The sequence below is a fragment of the Lissotriton helveticus genome, chromosome 4_1, assembly GCF_964261635.1.
Source record: "Lissotriton helveticus chromosome 4_1, aLisHel1.1, whole genome shotgun sequence".
NCBI lineage: Eukaryota > Metazoa > Chordata > Amphibia > Caudata > Salamandridae > Lissotriton > Lissotriton helveticus.
In genome coordinates this window covers 1,351,144,473-1,351,166,775 of record NC_136063.1, presented here as the reverse complement: position 1 = coordinate 1,351,166,775, position 22,303 = coordinate 1,351,144,473, and positions in this window count along the sequence as shown.

The window sequence follows — 22,303 nt, the reverse complement described above, 5'->3', positions numbered from 1 at the left end:
ATGAGGATGAATAATATCAAACTCCTCACTCATTAAATGCTAAAGGACTTCACCGACTGGCAACATCTAAATTTCTCTCTTTGGGGAAGAGTTCAAACAGTCAAGATGGTGGTTACGCCAAAATGTAACTACGTTTTTGGCTTTCTGCCGATGCCAGTACCTGTATCCCATTTGAGGCAGCCAGACTCTCAGGTACGATTATTCATCTGGTATGGAGACACTCTGTGATTGACAGCATCAGAACTCTGCCAGAACTCTGCCAGCACAACCGCGGGAGGGCTCCGCTTGCCACAGCTAGCATCGTACCATATGCCTCTCCATGTTTCTCAGCTAGCTTATCATCGTCATTGGTATCTCAGCACGTGGGATGCGCACAAAAAACTGCATTAAAGGGACCTTGATCATATAAAGGAGATAGTCGAACTCCATAATACGCTGAAAGTACCCTCCCTCACTTCAACTATTGCTTCAGTGAGTCCGCAGTTGTTTGTCCTGCCCTCCAGTTCTCCAGTTCTCCAGTTCTCCAGTAAGTGTTATTGTTTGTTGTTTACTGGTGATAATTTGTTACCGACACTTTTACTCATGCCTCACCTATTTTAGTTAATCTCTAGCATTGTTCAAAGGACTACAAGGATTTGATGGCGGGGTGGCACCATGTTTCTTATTTTCCCTGTTAGGATACTTGTCAGATACTCGATTGAGTTTGTCTAGCTGTGCGACTGTACTACTGTGAGGTAACAAAGAGCTATGCTTACTTACAATGTATCACTGTACCAATGTGTTAATACGCCAATCAAGTCATGAAAACAAATATTGAGTGCCATTCATATGTCTTTGTACATGTTTAGCATTTCACTAATTATACATTTTAAAAGTCATGGTTGGCCTTGTGTGTATCTGGTCAGGTTGTTTTTGAATGAGTGAGTCTGAAAAAATGCCAATTGTTCACAAAGGTACACTGCCTTCTTCGCCCTGTCTTTGAAGATAAATGGTTGTTCAAATGGAAGTTTTCCTGCTGAGTGAGTCGGACACTCATCATCTTTTAGCTGGTTCTTCACATTACAAGGAGGGATCCAACTCAAGCCTGTAGCAAAAGACACCTCCAAAGGAAAAGACGTGCGCAGTTAATTTTCTAAATTGTTCTCCCTCAGGTTGTGATGCTGTACATAAGTTTGCCAGTGGAGAACCTTTGCCTTTCTTCAATATATTGTGCAGGGACATGTTCCTTATAGTCCTGAGTCACTATTTTAAATATTTATATAATCTCATGAGAGATAAAGAAAAGGCTATATCCATTTTTTGATTCTAAGCAAATGCTGCAATGTAAGAGATGTCCATAACAAAGACATATATCTGAAAAAAAACCATCAAATCAAACCGTTACCCAAACTGCACGTTGGAAATAATACTTCGGTGAAAGTAGCATCTTATAGAGGTTTATGGAATAAATAACTTTCACATTTTAAGTAAATATGGGGTCACATTTACACCGAAGGTTTGTATAGGGACATATGCCCACATGCATCAAAGTAAATTGCATTCGCAAACGGTGCGAATCGCAAAATTCGGCCGTTTGCAAATGCAATTTCTTGATTTTTTGGATGCATCAACTTTGAAGTGCATTTTCGCAATTTTAGGAATCACAAAAGCATTTGCGATTTCTAAAATAAATCGCTAAATTTGCGAATCGCATTTTTTTGCGAAAAAATACTATGCATGAAAATTCGCAATTTGCGATTTTTAAAAAAATCGCAAATTGGAATTCTTAAAATTAGAAGAAGTCAAACCTGGTGGTAATTTTTCTAACTTTGTTCACAACAGGTGACATTCATCAGGACTGCATATAAGGGGCCTTAGAAAGCATCCAACTGTTCTTTAGAATGGCAGCACTTTTCTTTTTGGCACGTAGGCAGAGGTTGAGAGCAGCTGCAGGATGGAGGAGAAGGTTGATACATGAGAGAATATTCAGAGTGCGCATTACCTTACTAGGGCAAACTGAAGCAGAAATCTATGATAGGTATAGGCTCAATGCTCACTTAATTTTAGATTTAATTAAAGAATTGGACCCAATCTTGCAGAGGCAAACACGCAGGACACAAGCTATACCAACCCATGTTCAGGTATTGTGTTCACTGCACCTCCTTGCTTCTGGGTCATTTCAGGGTGTAATAGCCATTGCTGGTGGTGTCTCCCAGAGTTCACTTTCCAGATTTTGTAATGCCTTTCTAAATGCCATGTTGCAAAGGATAAGGCATCACATAATGTTTCCTAGTACACAGCAGGTTTGGTGAAAACCAAGTTAGATTTCTATAACATGGCTCATTTCCCACATGTCATTGGCTGTGTAGATGGCACACATGTTCCCATTTGCCCACCCTCTGAAAATGAGTACATTTTTCGCAACAGGAAATGCTTCTATTCTCTTAACATTCAAGCAATTTGCAATTCTAAAACTATCATCACAGACTTAGTGGCAAGTTACCCTGGAAGTGGCCATGACTCCTACATTTTTAGACACATTGCCATCCACGCACGACTGCTTGCTGGCGAATTTGGAGATGGATATTTGCTTGGTAAATTACATTTTTTAATTTGTAACACATCCATCTTTAAGCTAGACACATGTAATTTGTGTATTTTATCTGTCATTATCATTTTTTCTAGGTGATAGTGCCTATGCAGTGAGGTGTTATACATTAACACCATATCTCAATCCAGCAACCAGGAAAGAGCAGCAGTATAACCATGCTCACATAACAACCCGCAATGTGATAGAGAGAACCTTTGGTGGGATGAAACCTCGTTTTCGCATACTACATAAGACTGGTGGAGCATTACAATATCGTCCAGAAATTTGCTGCAAAATAGTAGCTGCATGTGCAATGCTGCACAACTTAGCAACTGAGAGAGGCATAGAACTGGATGTGGAAGATGTACTACCTCAAAATGACACTCAGCCTCAACAACCCCAACCAAGATTACATGTACCAGAAGCAGCAGAGGGAAGAAGGAGAAGGGCAGAGATAACACAACATTATTTCTGAAAAAGGTAAGAATCACACAAGACAATCTGGTGCATGACTGGAAATTATTTATTTCATAAAGTAAAATTATATTCATTTTCTTCATGAAATTTAAATGCTTTTTGATGAAGTTGTAAATGAATTTGCCTTCATTTTAGCAATGAATTTAATGATATTTAAATGATTTGGGGAAATTTTTCACAAACATGTAACATCACAGAAAACATATTATTTCTTACGTCCACGCACACCTAATGCCTTCCCCGTATTAATCAAATTGCCCATGGCCATGTTGCTGGAATTATTTTGTTTCCTGTTGCTACGGCGTGCCCCAGGTAAGCCATGGTCAAGTATGCCACTGACACTACTGGCAACTTCACTACCCCCCATTTGTGGCTGGTTATCAGGTGCAGCATCACTATGTATTTTTTCAACAGCATCATGGAGTGTCCCCATTCCCCTGGCAATCTCTACACAAATTTGCTTCATATCCAATTGCATGGAAACTGTCTGCTTGCAGAGTTGAGCAGTAGAGTTTGAAAGGCGAAACATTCCCCTGGTATGACCCTGCATGCAGGTCATTGCTCCAAGGTGCCTTTTACCACTTCTCACTTGCAGGGTCTGTATCACTGTGCACAGTGTCTCCAAAGACCTTGCAATGCGGTCTAGCTTTCCTGAGGTTGTTTTATGCCCTTTCTCAATGACATTTGTCATTCTTTTCATACTGTTGTGCATGGCACCAATCTCTTTACTGATATGTCCAAGTTTTCCCTTCATAATTCTAATGTCTTTGCCTTGTAGGCGCTGAACTTTGAGGATTTTATCTTCCACAACACTGCCGGTGCTGCTACCCTCCACAGCTCTGCCACTATCTGATGGTTGTGACCGGCGCCTATAAAACTGCTGAAGTCTCGTTCGCCTACTCTGCCTTGTGTTAGTGGTTGCTGGAGTTTGAACAGTCTGCATTTCAGAGACATTTACATTTTGATCTTCTTCTGTATCAGACTGCTGCAGTTGGCACACTCTGTGTGTTTCCCTTCTTGGAAAAAGGGATGTTGATCTTGTTGCAACATTTGCCTCTTCTGTGTCTTGTCCTTCTTGATTGTTGTAATCTCTCAAATCATGTTCTATAATTTCTTGAAGTGTTTCTATGATATGAAAAGTGCAAACAGTATGTTACTTTAAAGTCTGCACTGTTGTAAAATGTTTCAACAGAAGGTTTTGTTTGATAAAATTCACATGTTGCCTGTCTACTTTGGTCTCATTAATGACTATCATTCATTTAAACCAATTGGAAAGTGATTCCGCACTCTTATTTTGTTTGAATGGTGTATTTTTAATGTTCGGTATATTTCGTTTGTTTCAGTGGTGCGTAGGTAGGTTACCCTACTGAGCAATAGGATAGATCAAATATGAATGTCCCATGTGGTTCCTGGCACTCAAGAATCACACATGCCTCGCACTCCTTTATATTTTCCTTAAATAGTTAGTCCAGTCAGGTAAGTTCGTTCATCATATTTTATTTTCAATCGTTATCATTGTTTTCAATACTCATGATTTCTTCCTTGTGTATCATTTTCATACCATATTTTGTACATTTTATAATTCCCAATGCATTTCAAGCAATAATGCCCTTCCTCAGGGGATTCTTTCTCTGAAACAGTTAATATAAGAAATTTTAAGCGTCTGGAGTACCATAGTTCATATTGTGATCTTGTATACTTTGTTTACACCAAATGCATAAATGTTGTTGAAACCAACCACGAGCCATGTAGTGAGTTACGTTTGTGATAAACAAGAAAAGTTTGTGGGGATAGTAACCTTATAACCCGATCATGAACATGACCAGTCAGAAATATGTTTGAAAGGCGAACTGACCTTTGCACGATCGTTGGTGGCTTTCAAATAAGTTTTTGTTTCGAAATCACGATCTAGAAAGTAAATATGCGACCGTCAGATTTTACGTGTGCATTTCTACGGTGGTCAATTTAAATGTAATCAAAATTACGCCAAACGGCGTTTTACCTGCACAAATCAATGTGTTCTCGTCTCGTTGTCGGGTCTGCGGCTTTTTCGAGTTCCGATCATGTGACCAGAAGTCGCGTCATATCAAGTGTAAAACGTGTAGACAGTGAAAACGGACGGGTTGTTGCCGATCGGGTGTGCTAAAAATAAGTGTAGGACTTCGTGTAGAAATGTTTCTGACCGTCATGTATGATCGCGGATTTGAAAGCCCGTCTATCTACATGTGAATGGCCGTGGAAATGTATATTTACCTTGGGTAAATGAAGTGTGTATGCAGATCATATCCAAACTTTTAGGCAATCAAATTTACAATTTAAATAAAGATTTAACAGAAGTGGAAAAACGGATACATAATTACTACAAAATTGTACGGCAAGTTTCATCACAATTTGGAGTGCTATTTACAACACAGTCTCTTGGGTTGAAAAACTGATTTATAAAAAACAGTTCAGATCTAATTTTTCATTGAGTCCGGATGGATTCATAGTGTTCAGATAATTGATCCAAAAAGTTTCTCTCCTTAGCAGGTGACTGGAGTTGTCTCTTCCTGGCAAAATTGGCACCATTTCTAAGATACAAAATCGAAGTTGACTTACATTATGATTTGCTTCATTGAAATGTACCGAGATGGGTGATTTTTGATTTTTAATCGAATGTTACTTTTATGTTCGATTATTCTGGTTTTCAACTTTCGTTGTGTTTTGCCAACATATGATTTCCCACATGGGCATCTTAACATGTAGATTAGATTGGTCGAATCACACGTACCTGTTACTTTCAACTTAACAGGTGTTCCTTTTGTGGGATGATTGATAGTGTTGCTTTTTATTATTGCTGAGCAATTTCCACAATTGTGGCATGGTAGGGTTCCTTTATAGGTTTGTATGATTTCATTGGAAGTTTGTTTAATTAGTTCTTTAACGTTTTTTGTTCTTTCATACGCAGAGATTGGAGTTTTTTTGAAAATGCCTTTAAAATCTTCCTCAAGAGTTAAGAGTGGCCAGTGATTTTTGATGCTTCTTTTTATTTCTCCACTTCTGGTGGAGTATTTTGACACAAATACCATTCTTTGGTCATCCTCTTTAGTTTTTTGTGTGAGTAAATGTCTCCTTTGAAGTTTATCCGCTCTCTCCGCAGCTGATTCCAAGATGGTGTCCGGATATCCTCATTTCTTGAATTTGTCCAGTGTTTCTTTTTTGTGTTTCTGATACAATTCTTCTGTTGATGCTACTTTTTACTCTCAGCAGTTGAGAAAATGGTAGATGACTTTTGAGTGAGTTTTGATGAAAGCTTTTATAGTGTAATAAGTTGTTCCTATCAGTTGTTTTTGAAAATACACTGGTGGTAATTATTCCCTCTTTGTTGTTTATCAGTACATCCAAGAATGATAGTTCTTTTTTGTGAATGGCAAAGGTGAACTGAATCCTGTCATTTACTTCATTCAAGTTCTTTAAGGCTTGTTCTAAACTGTCTTGGTTGCCTTTCCAATAAGACGAAAATGTCGTCGATATATCTCTTATAGATGATGAGATTCTCTTGCCATTGTTCATTATTGAGTATACGGTCAATTTCAAATCTGTGCATGAAGGTATTTGCGTAGCACGGAGCTGCGCAATTGCCCATGGATGTACCAGAGGCCTGTATGTAGAATTTTTCTTTCCACTTAAAGTAGCTGTGGTACAGCGTAAAGTGTAATAGTTCCATTATGAACACTTTCAATGTTTCTGGTTTGTCCTCCTTCACTAAGAAACTTTCTACTGCTGATATACCTAAGTCATGAGGTATGGAAGTGTATAGCGATTTTACATCTATACTTGCCATGACCATATCTCTGGTGAATTTGTCTTTTTCTTCCTCAAGTATGTTTAAAAAATGGGTCGTATCTTTTATGTATGTACTGCTGTTCTGAACGATGTTCTGCAAGTGTCTGTCTATATATTTTCCCACTGGTTCGTGAATTGATCCAATAGTTGATACAATTGGGCGCAATGGTGGTGTTGTTGCGTTCTTTTGAATTTTGGGGATCATGTATATATAAGGTATGCTCGGGTTGGTCTTCATTAGGTATTCTTTCTCTTTTTGACCGATGGTTCCTCTGTCTATGGCATTTTAAATTATGTTCTTTAATATTTTGATGAATTCTGTGGTTGGATCAAAAGTAATCGCGGTATATGTATTGGTGTCATTCACATGGGTATCTACGCTTTGTTCATAAAATGTCGTGTCCATCACTACTAAAGCGCCTCCTTTATCCGCCTGTCTGATTGTAATCCGGGGATTGTTAGCTAGATTTTGTAGTGTACTTCTTTCTTTTGGAGATAGGTTGATATGTTTAGGTCGGGGCCGTTTGAAAATTCCTTCCAGTTCCATTGTAACCACTTTTTCAAAAGCATCCAAAACTTTATGGCTAACCGGAGCCATGAATTTACTTTTAGATCTCAGTCCCATCAAGGTGTTCTCTTTCCCTGTCGAAACTTCTGAATCAACAACATTGTTGAAAAAATGTCTTAATCGTAATGACCTTAAAAATTTGTACAAGCAAATTTTTGTTTCTAACAAGTTTGAGTGATATGTTGGAACGTACGATGATCCTTTTTGCAATGTCTTTGATTCCATGTCACTCAATGTGTGTTTCGAGATATTTATAACTAGGGTTTCTGACTCCTGGTATTTTGAGCCACTATTTCTATGTTTGTTTGTTTTTTTGCTCCTCCTGGTTCTACTGAGGGTCCTGGGCCTGGCTCTAAAAAAGAAACCGGGACTTGTGAAATTGTAGGTACTTCCACATTGGTTGATTCAGGTCTATCCCCTTTGCCTGATTGTTTTTGGATCGTAGTACCTGTTCTTGGTCTTCTTTCAAAAGCTGGTCTTTTGTATTCAGAACTGTCTGACGAGGTTTCACTCGTTGAAGCGTTAGGCTTTTGTTGGCGTCTTTTTGCGTAGATTTCCGCCCATGAGTAAACTTCTCCGAGGCGGTAGTCAGTAGTATCCCTTTTGAATTTACGTACTTTCCTGTCGTTTATCTCTTTAGGGTATTCATCTATTTTTATGTTAATGTCTGCGAGTACTTGGTTCCATTCATCCTTGGTTGTTAATCTTGACAATTCTTCTTTAGTTTGAATTATTTCCTTTGTAAGATCCTCAATTAATTTTGCCAACTCTTCTATTATTAGTAAAATTAAGTCAAGTGAGCACTTGTTCAGTATTGCATGCCAGCGTTCTGTGAACCGTGCGTTGTTTTTGCATAGAGTTGATTTCAAAGATATCCTTAATCCTCTTGGGATCCTCTGTGTTTTGTGGTACTTTATTAGTGTGCTTGCGTGTAATTTTTGATTGACTATTCGTTTAGATATGTATAACAGTTGTTTGATTGTGGATTCTTTTGAACCTGTTCCAGCGCTTATTTCTTCTGTTTCTTCAATTAAGGAATAAATGCGATTGGTGTCCTCCTCTGTAAATACCAATGTTTCTGCTCTTTGTTCCGTGGTGTGTGCAATATCCGCAAATTGCATGTTTTTGTTTTGGGTTGTTTGTGGTGCGTGAATCGTTTTGCTCAGACGTATGATTAGAACCAATTGGAAAGTGATTCCCCACTCTTATTTTGTTTGAATGGTGTATTTTTAATGTTCGGTATATATAAGGAGTGATTCTTGAGTGCCAGGAACCACATGGGACATTCATATTTGATCTATCCTATTGCTCAGTAGGGTAACCTACCTACGCACCACTGAAACAAACGAAATATACCGAACATTAAAAATACACCATTCAAACAAAATAAGAGTGCGGAATCACTTTCCAATTGGTTCTAATCATACGTCTGAGCAAAACGATTCACGCACCACAAACAACCCAAAACAAAAACATGCAATTTGCGGATATTGCACACACCACGGAACAAAGAGCAGAAACATTGGTATTTACAGAGGAGGACACCAATCGCATTTATTCCTTAATTGAAGAAACAGAAGAAATAAGCGCTGGAACAGGTTCAAAAGAATCCACAATCAAACAACTGTTATACATATCTAAACGAATAGTCAATCAAAAATTACACGCAAGCACACTAATAAAGTACCACAAAACACAGAAGATCCCAAGAGGATTAAGGATATCTTTGAAATCAACTCTATGCAAAAACAACGCAAGGTTCACAGAACGCTGGCATGCAATACTGAACAAGTGCTCACTTGACTTAATTTTACTAATAATAGAAGAGTTGGCAAAATTAATTGAGGATCTTACAAAGGAAATAATTCAAACTAAAGAAGAATTGTCAAGATTAACAACCAAGGATGAATGGAACCAAGTACTCGCAGACATTAACATAAAAATAGATGAATACACTAAAGAGATAAACGACAGGAAAGTACGTAAATTCAAAAGGGATACTACTGACTACCGCCTCGGAGAAGTTTACTCATGGGCGGAAATCTACGCAAAAAGACGCCAACAAAAGCCTAACGCTTCAACGAGTGAAACCTCGTCAGACAGTTCTGAATACAAAAGACCAGCTTTTGAAAGAAGAACAAGAACAGGTACAACGATCCAAAAACAATCAGGCAAAGGGGATAGACCTGAATCAACCAATGTGGAAGTACCTACAATTTCACAAGTCCCGGTTTCTTTTTTAGAGCCTGGCCCAGGACCCTCAGTAGAACCAGGAGGAGCAAAAAAACAAACAAACATAGAAACAGTGGCTCAAAATACCAGGAGTCAGAAACCCTAGTTAAAAAATATCTCGAAACACACATTGAGTGACATGGAATCAAAGACATTGCAAAAAGGATCATCGTACGTTCCAACATATCACTCAAACTTGTTAGAAACAAAAATGTCCTTGTACAAATTTTTAAGGTCATTACGATTAAGACATTTTTTCAACAATGTTGTTGATTCAGAAGTTTCGACAGGGAAAGAGAACACCTTGATGGGACTGAGATCTAAAAGTAAATTCATGGCTCCAGTTAGCCATAAAGTTTTGGATGCTTTTGAAAAAGTGGTTACAATGGAACTGGAAGGAATTTTCAAACGGCCCAGACCTAAACATACCAACCTATCTCCAAAAGAAAGAAGTACACTACAAAATCTAGCTAACAATCCCCGGATTACAATCAGACAGGCGGATAAAGGAGGCGCTTTAGTAGTGATGGACACGACATTTTATTAACAAAGCGTAGATACCCATGTGAATGACACCAATACATATACCGCGATTACTTTTGATCCAACCACAGAATTCATCAAAATATTAAAGAACATAATTGAAAATGCCATAGACAGAGGAACCATCGGTCCAAAAGAGAAAGAATACCTAATGAAGACCAACCCGAGCATACCTTATATATACATGATCCCCAAAATTCATAAGAACGCAACAACACCACCATTGCGCCCAATTGTATCAACTATTGGATCAATTCACGAACCAGTGGGAAAATATATAGACAGACACTTGCAGAACATCGTTCAGAACAGCAGTACATACATAAAAGATACGACCCATTTTTTAAACATACTTGAGGAAGAAAAAGACAAATTCACCAGAGATATGCTCATGGCAAGTATAGATGTAAAATCGCTATACACTTCCATACCTCATGACTTAGGTATATCAGCAGTAGAAAGTTTCTTAGTGAAGGAGGACAAACCAGAAACATTGAAAGTGTTCATAATGGAACTATTACACTTTACGCTGTACCACAGCTTCTTTAAGTGGAAAGAAAAATTCTACATACAGGCCTCTGGTACATCCATGGGCAATTGCGCAGCTCCGTGCTACGCAAATACCTTCATGCACAGATTTGAAATTGACCATATACTCAATAATGAACAATGGCAAGAGAATCTCATCATCTATAAGAGATATATCGACGACATTTTCGTCTTATTGGAAAGGCAACCAAGACAGTTTAGAACAAGCCTTAAAGAACTTGAATGAAGTAAATGACAGGATTCAGTTCACCTTTGCCATTCACAAAAAAGAACTATCATTCTTGGATGTACTGATAAACAACAAAGAGGGAATAATTACCACCAGTGTATTTTCAAAAACAACTGATAGGAACAACTTATTACACTATAAAAGCTTTCATCAAAACTCACTCAAAAGTCATCTACCATTTTCTCAACTGCTGAGAATAAAAAGAATAGCATCAACAGAAGAATTGTATCAGAAACACAAAAAAGAAACACTGGACAAATTCAAGAAACGAGGATATCCGGACACCATCTTGGAATCAGCTGCGGAGAGAGCGGATAAACTTCAAAGGAGACATTTACTCACACAAAAAACTAAAGAGGATGACCAAAGAATGGTATTTGTGTCAAAATACTCCACCAGAAGTGGAGAAATAAAAAGAAGCATCAAAAATCACTGGCCACTCTTAACTCTTGAGGAAGATTTTAAAGGCATTTTCAAAAAAACTCCAATCTTTGCGTATGAAAGAACAAAAAACGTTAAAGAACTAATTAAACAAACTTCCAATGAAATCACACAAACCTATAAAGGAACCCTACCATGCCACAATTGTGGAAATTGCTCAGCAATATTAAAACGCAACACTATCAATCATCCCACAAAAGGAACACCTGTTAAGTTGAAAGTAACAGGTACGTGTGATTCGACCAATCTAATCTACATGTTAAGATGCCCATGTGGGAAATCATATGTTGGCAAAACACAACGAAAGTTGAAAACCAGAATAATCGAACATAAAATTAACATTCGATTAAAAAATCAAAAATCACCCATCTCGGTACATTTCAATGAAGCAAATCATAATGTAAGTCAACTTCGATTTTGTATCTTAGAAATGGTGCCAATTTTGCCAGGAAGAGACAACTCCAGTCACCTGCTAAGGAGAGAAACTTTTTGGATCAATTATCTGAACACTATGAATCCATCCGGACTCAATGAAAAATTAGATCTGAACTGTTTTTTATAAATCAGTTTTTCAACCCAAGAGACTGTGTTGTAAATAGCACTCCAAATTGTGATGAAACTTGCTGTACAATTTTGTAGCAATTATGTATCCGTTTTTCCACTTCTGTTAAATCTTTATTTAAATTGTAAATTTGATTGCCTAAAAGTTTGGATATGATCTGCATACACACTTCATTTACCCAATGTAAATATAAATTTCCACGGCCATTCACATGTAGATAGACGGGCTTTCAAATCCGCGATCATACATGACGGTCAGAAACATTTCTACACGAAGTCCTACACTTATTTTTAGCACACCCGATCGGCAACAACCCGTCCGTTTTCACTGTCTACACGTTTTACACTTGATATGACGCGACTTCTGGTCACATGATCGGAACTCGAAAAAGCCGCAGACCCGACAACGAGACGAGAACACATTGATTTGTGCAGGTAAAACGCCGTTTGGCGTAATTTTGATTACATTTAAATTGACCACCGTAGAAATGCACACGTAAAATCTGACGGTCGCATATTTACTTTCTAGATCGTGATTTCGAAACAAAAACGTATTTGATCGTGCAAAGGTCAGTTCGCCTTTCAAACATATTTCTGACTGGTCATGTTCATGATCGGGTTATAAGGTTACTATCCCCGCAAACTTTTCTTGTTTATCACAAACGTAACTCACTACATGGCTCGTGGTTGGTTTCAACAACATTTATGCATTTGGTGTAAACAAAGTATACAAGATCACAATATGAACTATGGTACTCCAGACGCTTAAAATTTCTTATATTAACTGTTTCAGAGAAAGAATCCCCTGAGGAAGGGCATTATTGCTTGAAATGCATTGGGAATTATAAAATGTACAAAATATGGTATGAAAATAATACACAAGGAAGAAATCATGAGTATTGAAAACAATGATAACGATTGAAAATAAAATATGATGAACGAACTTACCTGACTGGACTAACTATTTAAGGAAAATATAAAGGAGTGCGAGGCAGGAGTGATTCTTGAGTGCCAGGAACCACATGGGACATTCATATCATTCATTTAAAGTCACTTGCTTTGTTATTTAATATTTATTTTTTAACAAAACTACATCTCCCATGATGCACTGCTTTCTGACTCACAACTGATAATATCCAGATTTGAAAAACGAAAATGAACTACTACAATACTGAAATGATATTTCAGCAGGTACAGCAACATTGACAGCCCTCATGCACTCTCATTGCACATTTTAAATCAAAAAGACAAGTAAACTTACCTTCAGAAGGGGTAGGAAGCTCTGACGTATCAATGTCAGTCACTCCAACAACAGCCTCAGTTAAAAGTGTGCCTTCCACCATGTCTTTTACCATGTCTTCCAGGGGGGTATTGGGCCTATCCCTGGGGGAGCCACCACCAGTTCTTTTTGCTGTTTTAATCCTGGTTGCAATCCTCTCTTTAGCACTACTGCGCAGGTCATACCAGCGTTTTTGTAAGTTATTTATGTCACGTTGTGCAACACCCACAGCATTCACCTTTGCTTGGATAGCAAGCCAGAGATTCCTTTCCACTGCTTCAGGAACCTTCAAAGATTGTTTTCCAAAAAGTTGTTCCTGCCTCTCAGTGACCTCCTCAATAAGTATTTCCAGCTCATGGTCACTAAATTTAATTTTTCTTTTCCTGGCTTGTCCCTCTTCAACTGCATTTTCATTAGCCATTTCTCCAAAGGATTCAGACACCCAGACTGCAGCACTTCCTCCAGGCAAAGTTCTAAAAACCAACTGCCAAACCTCCACCTCAAACCAGGGAGCAGCTGTGTGTAATTACTCTCCTGGCTTCCTGGCTGTTAACACAATCATATTCATCATGTGTGATTTTTCGCAATTTGCCAATTCACAAATAAGAATTCGCAAAAATCTTGCGAATTGGTAAAAATTGCGTTTTTTACCGAATCGAAAAAAAAATTCGAAAAAAATGAAGCATTGGAAATTGCGATTCTTTATTTGCGATTCCTTAAAAATCGCAAATAAGGAATAGCAATTTCAAACGTTGATGCATGTGCCCGATAATGTAACATTTCCAAATCTCCTTGCCACAAGCCTATAATCTGTGTAGAACAATAAGTTTCAAAAAAGACTATGGGCCATATGTGTCAATGTTAGGTTTTGCGATTCTCAAATAGCGAATTTTTGGGAATCGCTATTTGAGAATCGCAAAACGATATGTATTTAGGATTTCCAATAAATGTTGCGAATCCTACATATTCCTTAATTGCGAATTGCAAATTGCAATTCGCAATTAAGGAATACCTCCCCATTCATTCTTATGGGCCTAGAGGCCCATAGGAATAAATGGGAAGACATTCTCAATTTGCGATTCTCAATTAGAGAATCACAAATTGAGAATGCAATTTCAAGTGTCCCAGGGTGTCAAAAGGACACCCTGTTGCAAGCCTGAAATGAGCATGGGTGCACATGTGGCGCACATACATGTCCTAAGGGCATGTGTGTTCGCCACATGCCACTTTGAAAGATGCAAACATTTGCATTTTGGAAAGAAATTGCAAATTACCACCAACTTGTAGTTGGTGGTAATTTGCGATTCCTTATGCCATATTCGCACAACTTGGGTGCCTCATACATTCCATTTAAGGAAATGCAATTTGCGATTCCGTAAATGCATTCGCACAATAAGGAATCGCAAATTTTGCGGTTCCTTATTTTGAAAGGCAATTTTTCTTTTATACATACCATTAAGCCTAATTGCGATCGCAAACGCCGAAATTCGTAGAATTTCGGAGTTTGCGATCGCAATTTTGCATGATACATATGGCCCTATACGCCATGTGAATCTGGTACAGATTTCATAAGGAAATGTCCATGAGAGAAACAAATATGACACACATTTGGAGTAGAAAATGTAGAACGCTGTGAGCAAGAAACAGGCCATTCCCAACTGACAGAATTGAAAAACTTCCCTCACTGCTGCAATATAGCCCAAAAAACTGGGCAGGAAGAGTTTGAATATTTTACGAATCAAACACCTTTGCACTTCGGGGCTGATGTACAAAAATAACATTTTCTGACTTCTAAATGGCGAGTAATACCCAATCTCTATTTAGAAATCATAAAATGTTATGTTCTATAAGACCAATGTCTTAAATAGCAATTTCTTACGAATCCCTATTTAAGAATATTGATTCGCAATTATGCAATTGGTGTCATCTGCAAATAGCACATTTTGTTGTGTCTCACATCTATGACATCAGAGAATCTGTAAAAGACCATGGACGATTGCACTAGACCACATGAGAGAAGTATTGTCAGTGTTAGAAGGAATAATCCATTACCATCCACCCAATTCCTACATAGTGGGTAGCCAAATGTCCAGGATGAAGGAAGTAGAAAGCTGAAAGGAAATTTACTTACCAGAAGAATGTGTTTGTGAAAATGATATACTTTTTGGCAAGGCATCAGCAACTGACAACTAAACAACAAATCTCAGCAGCTATTCAGCAGAGGGTGAATGCAGTTGGTGCGATAAACACAAGAGTGGAAAGTATTCTAAAAAATGGCATGACACATGGTCGCGCACAGACTTGTGGCAAGAAGACAAGACACTGCACCTACTAAAGGAGGACCACGTATTACACCCCTACCAACATCACTCGAGCAACTGAAAGAATCTACTCTCCAGTCAGAGGCAGTGATGGGTGACAGTACCAATAACGCATCTGAAAGCGCTCCAAAAATGGGAGTACATTTCAAATATTTGTGCTTTATGTTTGCTAAAAAAAAATATACCTATAGTATGCAGGAACGAAAGATCAAGGCCATTTTAACTAAAATCTGGCCTATATTACTAACAGATGGTGTCTTGAAATATAGATTACCTGAAAGACCTACAGTAACCTTTCGAAGGAGTAGAACCATGGAAGGGCATTTATCTAAACCCATGATGGACAGGACCTCAACCAAGAATTGGTTACCGGTAAAACAAGGGTTTTTTAAATGTGCAACCTGCCGGGCCTGCAACTTTGGGGTGAACACCTCAAAATACAGCACTCCATTCAGGGAAAATGAAATGGCTATTAGGGGAAACTTTGATTGCCGGACTGAGTATGCTGTGTATGTTCTCACGTGTACCTGTGGGCTCAGATATGTGGGCAGCACTAAGAAACAGGTGCACATGAGAATACTACAGCATATAAGAGCAATCATTAACTGTGATCCCAATTACCCGGTAGCATGGCATTTTAAATCCGTGCACAACAAGGATATTAACTGCTTGAGGTATTTTGTGATAGATCATGTTCCTGTACCTAAGAAAGGAGGGAATAGGGAAACCATGTTAAGACAGTTAGAGACCAAATATATTCTGAATCTCGATTGCAAGTTTCCCCAAGGTCTTAACAACACGGAAGATCTACACACATTTCTTTGAATCTACCTGAATATGTCTATTTCATTTCTTTTTTCTCCCCTATATGTATATGTGTGTGTATGTTTTTTTATATATATATATATATATATATATATATATATATATATATATTTTTTTTTTCTCATATATTGTTCCATTTTTCCTTTTTTGTTAGATAACTTTCAAGGAGATGATTAAATGGGAACAATAATCTATAGAATGAGATGCACAGCAAACCAATGCCCTGTAATTTGAATGCATGAACCGTGTACTTCTGTGCACATGGAACAACCATCACAGAGATTTGACATTTTCCATATCAAGGCATAGGGTGCAGATATGAGACGCAGTCCCGGGAAAAGGAAGAGAAAGAGAATAAATGCAACTGATCCGCATAGAAGATTTTCTGACATTGTCTAAATTAATAGATCATCATTATTATGTATAAAGATAGCAACAACTCTGCATTTAGCTTCACTGTATATACTATCACATGATTTTTTTATTTACTCATTTTTTTGAAATAACACTTAGCACTTTATTTGTACATAAAATCGTGAGTGAGCTTTTTGACAACTGGGCTCAGTTGTCATAGGGAATATATGAATTTATTCAGCGAATTTTTACTGCACTTGGAGAAATTAATAGCAAATCAATTTTGCATAAATAGTTTAACTGAAATTAGAGTTTCTGCATTGTGGTAGAAGATTCGCATAATGGCTCTTAATCATATATTTAACAACAGGGGAGCGGGTAAAAATAGAGTAACTGGATCAAATTAGGGACATAAAACTTGAACCTAGGAATAGCATTCATGCTGCAATAATTGAAATTCCATTGTCCAGTAATTTTTGTATTATGTGTATATATATATATATATATATATTGTAAATATTAGATGATGGTTCTGGTTATTTATGTAGAGATATATATATTTTTTTACATTTATATTGAGTGTAAATAATGATTCGATTACTGTACAATATATGTAATTACGGGATTTGTATACAATGAGATAATATATAGACCACATCAATTTATTTATTTTTGCGAATTTCCACAAATGTAATCCAGATTTACCGCATATGCATTTATGCAGTTATATTTTATGCGAACATTTAATGCAATTTTGATTATAAATGTTATTAATCCATATGTGCCTGGTGAAATAACAATGGAAAGAGCCACTCACTTTGTAGGTTTAAGTATATCTTCACTTTTTATTAATCACGTGGTGTGCTTCACAAATAGAATGAAAAAAATGAGTACTTAAAGGTCTCTTTACACAATGTACCGTTATGTGATCAAGGGTAGTCCTTACCCGAAACGCGTCATGCCAGAGGGAGATTCAATGGGATAATAAATTGACCTGTGTACTGGATAAGCTGTGTGGCGGTCTTTGTGTCCTGCATGCCGTGCCTGGAGAAGCAGGAAGGAGTTAAAAAAATAAATATACCTGTATAGGGGTAAAACATCGAAAAGACATGCAATCCATTCACTCACCAATACATTTTTTTAAAGTTATAAAGTAACCTTTTTAATGCAGTACATAATTTATTCAGGCCCATGCAATTCATCGTGGCCCATGTAGTCAAGATTATCAAATAGAATATTTGCCAATGAAGCAAGCTATTTTATGTAAGTATTTTTCTAGATTTTAGGAAATCTTTCGAATTTTTATAAGTTTAGCCAATACATTAATGTTCTATGCAATATTTCTGAATATTGATGAGTATATACGTCTTTCATATCAGGAAATCTTGAGTAGACATCACAAAGACATGATAAACAACACTGTTAATGTGTAATTAAAGCTAATGTCCTTACGCATTGAAATGGAAGGACACCCACTTTACTACTAACACATCCTACTATTGGTGATTCATCAAAGACTCACAACAATAGTAGTTAAAAAGGTAACTCTGCTCCACAGGCAAGCTGCTCGGGTGATACTAATTGAGAAATGTGTGTTGTCATTCATGAGAAGCCGCAGAAATATACCAGAAAACTAAAAATGTTGTCTGCTCTTTTACTAGAAAAGCAACTTCTACTACCCCACCACTGTGAGATCAGTCACAGGTGTTATTTCTGCAGCTTGTGCACCAGCTGCAAGTAGAAGAGTAGGAAGCATGCAGAGTAGCACAACAACTCTTGCTGATTTTCCAAGAGTCGAAGCAAAGAAACTAAAGGTATAGGAAAAACATTCAGCCCAATGTCAAATTATTTGCAAGGTTGGTGACTTAAAAGACCCTATGGGCCAGATTAAATAAATTGTCACACAACGCAGCACAGATGGCAAAATGCTGCACTGCGTTGCATGCGAAGGAGAGAGCAGGAAAGCGCCATAGCACCGGCACAGAATTTTGCAGCGGAGCACCATGCACACACTTTGCACCATAGTTCAAGGGTGTGTGTGAGTCTAGCGTATGTTTTATATTGGAAGGGTTTCCTTCCACTACAAAATACTATGCTGAGACAACTTTTAAAACGTTTTCTATTTTCTTGTGTGCTGTAGAGAGCAGTACACATGCAATGAAATATTTCTCCTTTTAAGTCCTGCTTTCAAATGCCGGTAATGCTTGATGCAAAACCCTGTCTCACATTTTTGGTAAGTTGGGTTTTGCATCAAAAAGCATGGGTGGTTTCATGGGAATGCCCATGTACCACCCATGTAATGCCCCTTCACACTAAGGGCCTGATTCTGATGCAGTTAGGAAAGCATTCCCACCTAGGGCCTGATTCTGATGCGGTTATGAAAGGCCTCCTAATGGCATTTGCTCCTTCTAAATAGGATCGGGAACGTGTCTACCTGATCCAGGGCCCAATTATGATGCGGTTAAGAACATATGCTCCCATTGAAGTCAATGGGAGTCAGACCAAATTGTATCTGGAAGCATCCGGATGCATCGTACTCCATCGTTAGGACTCTCCCGATCCGAGTGGGTCGGAAATCGTTTCCAAACCGATTCGGCTGGGAAGCTTTCCAACCCGCATCAGAATCAGGTCCAAAGGAATATACAGAAGTGCTTAATGCTGCTTTGCATTACTTTATAGGCAATTATCCAGTGCAAAACAAGTTTTGCTCTGAAAAGCAAATGACAAAAAAAAATTGTGTTGTTTGCATCAATTTTGTGATGCAAACACACCACAACATATTTGTAAATCTGGCACAATACATGAAGGCTTTGCAGTAGTGGCTCAAAGCAGAAATATAATGTCACAGGTCTTAAGCAATTTAGTTCAATCATTTATTGAGGGCGGTCTTCAGACCATACAAGACTGCTCCGATCCAGATAGCAACAACAAGTTATGTGTTGATTGATGGAACACAAATTCTGTGCTGAAGTACAATCATGATGTGGAAAAACAAAGGGCCCGATTCACAAAGGTAAAATTAGACGAATGTCCAACTTTACAACTTTCAGTAGTCACAAAGGAAATGTATTACTCGTAAATGTCCTTTGTGAATACCAAAAGTCATAAAGTTCAACTTTTGGTGTTAAGAACGTGTATTTACGAGTACTAAATGCCCTTTGTGTATACCAAAAGTTGTAAAGTTAGACTTTCGTCTCACTTTACCTCTGTGAATTGGGCCCAGCGTGTGAGTTACAAAGCAGTTTCAGTCACATAAAAAATGTCCTGGAGAACTCACAAACCAGCAGTGTTATTTTGCAAAAGTGAACCTCACCAGGAGAAAGTGAGGACAGGTCTCATATGCTCAGCACAACAGTGGCAGAGGCTACTGTTACAGGGCAAAGAGTGGTAAACTGTCAACTTAAGGCAACCACATCAGATCACTGACAAAGGAAAGAAAAAATAAATGTATTGCATATTTTGTGCCATTTATTTGCATTTCTGATCAACAAGTTTAATATCATGACAACAAAGGTTGATCACTATAGGGACTTGAATTTACAGTTCTTCCTGTTCTTTATCTGTGGAAAAATGTGTTATTACTATAATAAAGAAGAATTATCAGCTACTATATTTTGAGTAGTGTTTTTTAATGCCTACCATAGAAAGTATTACTTCTAATGTCAGTTTGGCATGCCCTGCCCTTGGCTACTATTGTTACCTCTTGTTCTGGTTGTGTTGGGGAGGAGGGGATCTTCATCTTCCTCAGGACTGTCATCCTCAGGTTCAAGTGCTAGGTCCTTTCTCATTGCAGTGCTGCGAAGAATTGCGCAGGTAGCTATAACTGTAGAACATGCTTCAGTTGTGTACTCCAATGCTCCTCCACTTTTTTGAAGGCAAAAAAACCTCTCCTTCAGAATTCCAAACCTGTGCCCTATTACTGATCATGTTTGCTTATGTGTGCTGTTGTGTCTGTTTTCCCTTACACTGCTTGCATTTAGAAAAGAGGTCATAACCCATGGACGAACAGCATATGCAGAACGGCATAGTCATACAAGTGAAAGATCATTACACTTCAGAGACAAATAATGGGTCTATATCTAATGTTTCAATTGTAATGACACTTACCATGAAGATAGCAATCTCCTAATTCTTTCCTTGTTAGTTGGTTGTAAAAGCCTGGATGTCACAACATGAAGGAGTCATGTGTTCTTCCCGGGTAATTTGCTACTACATTCCAAATTATTTGAATATTTAATGAATGGTGATTTTTTGATTTCTCTACAAATACTCAGGGGGCATACATAGCATGGTGCAAGGGCGACACAAATTAAAAATTATATTTAGGAAGCAACACAAAGCCACCTTGCATGGCCCTGTTTGGCTTCATAAATCTTTGGTAATGAAACGCAGTGCAAATTGCTGTGCTACATTACTCTGTGCAATGGGTGTTTCCATGCAACGTAGCAACAAAGGAGGAGTCCCCCTGAGGGAAAGAAATAGAAAGGAATCTCTACTTCTAGAGCATACAGCTCAGGTCAGCACAGTGTGCCCCAACCCATTACCGGACAGTGCATGTCCTTGAAGAAGACCCCTCACTCACCAACCTAGTTGGTGACATGCTTCATCATCGGGGTCCCACCCCATAGGCCGAGTGCCCATAGGGTGTGCTGCGACACCTGATTACAGTGGAGCTGGTTTCTTTATTATATGTGCATAAAATACAGTGATAGGTGTATTAAAAAGGGCCTAAGCTACTCACTTCAAGACTTTATTCTTGAGCGTTCGAACCCTTATAAAAACAGATGTGGCACCTGTGCCTAACTAGGAAGGCTTTGGTGTCTCAAGAAGTGTGATATGTTTAAAAATAGCGTAGTGTGCTATGTGAATCAAGTGAAGTTAGGTCTACATGTTTCAACCATATAAACATTTTTTTTCTGGTTTTCGTGAGGACCGTGAAGATTGGACGGAGTGGTCCGCACTCGCTAAGGTGCGTCCAGCCCACGTTCAATTTACAGACCCCAAAATGGTGATCTGGTGTGAAAAAGGGTGTATTTTCCTGATTCAGGCGAAAACACTCAAAGCGGAGACTCCCGCTTCATAGGCATCGGAGTGTCCAAGACGGCGAAATCCGTTACTTGCGGCTTCTGCTCATCTGGTAGTAAACCTACTTGGTTGTCGCTCACAATGCCCCGTGGCGTGTTTCCATGCAACACCTATGGATTTTGTTGTATTCCCGGATTTACTAGAAATGGTAGACCTGGGAATACGCAAAAAACCTATGCCTCCCCAGGTGAGGTGCAACAAGGAGAAATATGTTAATTCCTTCTCGTTTTTTCCTCTGTCTATTTGTGCTGTATTATGCCAAGACCACATTGTGGGTGCAATCTACCGCATACATAGAAAGAGGGAAAAGCCTCAGTAGATTGTGCTGTGACCATATTGTGTGTGCAGCCTGCAGCACAGATAGAATGAGGAAAAAGCCTCAGTAGATCATATTTGTGCAGAAAGGTGCCACTTCCTGCACCAAAACAATCCACCTGTCAACACA